Below are 4,151 nucleotides of genomic sequence, written 5' to 3'. Positions count from 1 at the left end.
GACCCTGTACAGGGTTTCCAAGGCTGTAAATCTTTACAGGAGCAAATCAATTTATCCTTATATAAAAGCAACAAACACTTGAGAAATGAATTCCTTTAATATAATTTACAATAGTTTCAGTTAGAATCAAAATGCACAAAATATTAATAATGTAACACAATATTAACTATATTGTAAATTCTAAAATATTGCTGTGAGAGGTAACACTTGATGACAGATTAGGTAAAAAGACTGTGTAAATCCTCTTCAGCAAAAACACAGAAAACCAGGTGAAACTGATTCAGAGGACGGTCCCATAACTCTGAGCTTCAGAAAAAGGGGGAAATAAATGGATCAAGCTCTTACCATGAGAAAGAATTTGAACAGAAGCAAGAAAAAAGGTGACTTCTGATTTGTAGCAGCCAACATGACCCACTGTAGCCATTTTGAATGAGAGAGAGTGGATTGAAAGACAAGAGAGCATTTCTGTTACAGAAGCCTGCCTATGACTTACAGAGACAAAGTTTTATTATCTTTATATTGCTTTTTCTGGGTTTTTATGATTCTCATTTTTAGTTTTGTGGTTTTGGTCCTCCTGATACCTTGTAAAGGTGTTTTCCTTTCTTGCCTCACCCAACAAGAGACAGAAACTGCAGCCATACAGCCAAGTACCCTCTAAAACCCCACCAAATTGGCAACAGCCAATACCTGCTGCTATGCAACAGAGCAGCATCTATAACCAATACCTTCTAAAAACACTCTGAACTGAACTGTACAAAAAGTTAACAGAGAAGCTCACCTCCTGATCACATCTACCAGTAAGCAATTGGAGAGTGCTTAAGAATACACCAACATACAAATATAACAACACCGCAATGCCTTAAAAAACAGCAGAGAATTTCTGCTCACATGCAGAAACAAGCAAAGTAGCTCAAACAAATGACCAAGAAGAAGAGCTAGAAATCATTTTTGAGTGAGAAGAGGCTCTGAAACTACCTGAAAAAGAATTCAGAAGAATGCTACTGATGTACATCTAAATGTTCCACAGAAAGGTCAAAGAAAACAAAGAAGAAGTTAGAAAAGCATGACAGGAACAATCAAACACAATAGAAATATCTTTAGAGACAGTACAAAACCTGCAAACCAAGGTCCAGATAATCAATACTAAAATATCAGAAATAGACAATACAATGAAAGGACAAAGGAGTCGAATTGAATTGATGGAACCCAGAATTAGTGAGCTTGAAAATAAATCCCTCAATACTGCTAAAATAGAAGAAAAATCAGAAAACAGGAAAGAAAAAAATCTGAAGAAGTGTAACATTCATATGGGGCATGAAGAGGAGCAATCTGTGGGTAACTGGAATTCCAGAACAGGAAGAGACAAAGAAACCCCCAGAAAAGATAGTAGAAGAGGTACTGGAAGAAAACTTCCCTAGCATCTTGAAAAATTAGAAATTAAGTATTCAAGAAGCTGAATGAACCCCAGGCAGGATAGACCCCAAAATCAAACTCTCCAAAATCAAAGACAAGCAAAGAATCCTGAAAGTAGCTAGTGAAAAAAGAAATGTTACCTACAAAGGAAAACCAATAAGATTAAGCTCTGATTTCTCAGCAGAAATGTTCTGCTCTGGACTTTTCCATATCTGGACTGAGTTCCAGGTGGTGTTTCCATATATGTCAATCTATAGTTGTTGTCTGCTCTTGTTGGTTCTCAGTCCAAAGAATTCCCATGAGTGTTTTGAAGCACTGGCTTGGCTTTTACAAAATCCTTTCATTTTTATTAATCATAAAATGTTCTTATTTCACTGTCATATTTGATAGACAGCTTTGCTGGGTATAGGATTCTTAGTCGGAATTTTTTTTCTTTCAGCGTTTTGTATATGTAGCCCCACTGCCTTCTTACCTACATGGTATTTCATGATATTTCATGTTCATCTGATTTTTAAAGAACCTATTCAATTGCATTCTCCACTGAGCTTTCTGATGCAGAAGTCTTAGCACCTCTAGTTTTGTCATCACCATGTCAAGAGTGCATATTGTATGATTCCATTTATACAAATTACTAGGAGGGAAAAAACTTATCTATTATCATAGAAATCACATCAATGATTGCCTGGGGCAGTGGGTGTTAAGAGAGATTGACTGCAAAGGGCACAAGAGAAATTTCTGAGACAATAAAAATGTTCTATATTTTGGTTAGGTGATGGTTGCATGGGTGCACAACCTCATTGGACTGTGCACTTATAATGTATGATTTTTATTTTATGTTAAGTTACACCTCAGTTGATTTTCAAAAGGACGCTTGCCTAGCCCTTTACATTAGAAGCCTTATCTTCAACATCATAGTGAATGAATCACTCAGCAATAAATCTTAGAGGAATTTATTGTATGAAAGGAACAAGTTCTTTATGAGTCATGCGCAGACACCCCATATATGTCTAACCATTCATTATAAGCATATGGTTGGAGAAATTGTTGCCCATTAAACTAACAAAGCCCCACTCATCATCTGATTCTAGACTACAGAAGAAATTATACCTTCAGTTCTCATCCTTCTAGGCTCCCCCAGCAACTGTTTGTTGGCCAACTCCTACAGTGAATGAACATACAAGGAGACTTCCAAAAATTCACAAAAACTTTTCATTATCTTATAATTCCATTTTCCATGAATTTTTGAAGTTCCCTCATAAATATTTTATAAACAAGTTTGAAAACTTGACAGCTGCAGAACTTAGATTTGCATTACTTATAACGTATTTGCAGTCTGGTAGCAGAAATGAAAAATAAGAGACTGACTTCAGAGTAAACTGATGTTATAGCTTGTCAGATATGGTGTCAGAATCACCTGTCCCTGCTCAAGAATCCTCTTACAAATTTTTTTTTTGGAAACACAGACCAAATGTACACTAGAGTCCATTCTTTAAAATTCTTCTATCTGGTGTGGCGCTGTGGGTTTATGTGTCAGACTGCAAAGTCGTTTGAATTGCAAGGTCGGAGGTTCAAGCTCACCAGCTGCTCCTCGGAAACACTATGAGGGTCGCTATGGGTGGAAAATGAATCAATGGCACTTAACAACAACAACATCTGGAGTGGTAAATCATTGGACAAGATCTAAGGGCATTGCTAGTCTGTATGATGGCCACACATAACATGAGTGCCTGCATTTATTGGAAAGCCTCCCTTGCCGCTTTGGAGCCTTAATAAGAGCAGCAAGAAATGCATAATATTTCACTAAAACTTCAATCCCTAGCTTACCTATTGTATTAGTTTTCTATTGCTGCATAACAAATTATACAAACTCAACAGGTTAAAATGGCACCCATTTATTATCTCACAGTTCTACCAATCAGAAGTCTGAGTGGGCTTGACTGGGTTCTTGCTTAGAGTATCAGTGGGCTGGGCTCTTATCTGGATGCTCTGGGAAAGAATCTGCTTCCAAATTCATCCAAAATTCAGTTTCTTGAGATCCTCATTTCATCTCTGGCTGTCAACCAAGGGCCACTCTTGGCTTCTAGCAACAGTCTAATTCCTTGACTCATGATCCATCCCCTTCCTCCATCTTCAAAGCCGGCAATGGCAGGTTGAATGCTTCTCAAGCTAAGAATCTCCCTGACTTCTATGACCAGCCACAGAAAACTCTGCTGGTCGTTTTGTTTGGTAAAATATATATAACAAAATTTGCCATTTTTAATATACAATCAGTAGCATTGATTATATTCACGATGTTGGGCAACTGTCACCACCGTCACCCAAAATGTTTTCATCACCCAAAACAGATACTTCTGTAGCCAGTAAGCATTAACTCCTTAATTAGTAACTTCTCATTTTCCCCTAACCCCAACCCCCTGTAATTCCACTTTCTATGTATTTTCCTATTCTAGATATTTTGCAAAAGTGAACACAAATATTTGTCCTTTATAATCTGGTTTATTTCAAGGTTATGTTTTCAAAGTTCATCTATTTTATAGCACATATTAGAATGCCATTTTTTTAATATAGATGAAAGAACAAGTCACCAGGAATTGATGGAATAAAAATTGAAATCTTTCAAGAAAGTGAGGAGGCACAGGAGGCACTCACTCATCTCTGCCAAGAAATTTGGAAGACAACTATCTGGCCAACTGACTGGAAGAGATCCAAGGAGCACTCTGACTGCACTTCTTCCAAAT

Source organism: Chrysochloris asiatica, unplaced genomic scaffold (genome assembly GCF_000296735.1).
Source record: "Chrysochloris asiatica unplaced genomic scaffold, ChrAsi1.0 scaffold00120, whole genome shotgun sequence".
Lineage (NCBI taxonomy): Eukaryota > Metazoa > Chordata > Mammalia > Afrosoricida > Chrysochloridae > Chrysochloris > Chrysochloris asiatica.
The sequence above is the reverse complement of the archived record's forward strand: the minus strand, read 5'-3'. Positions refer to the sequence as shown.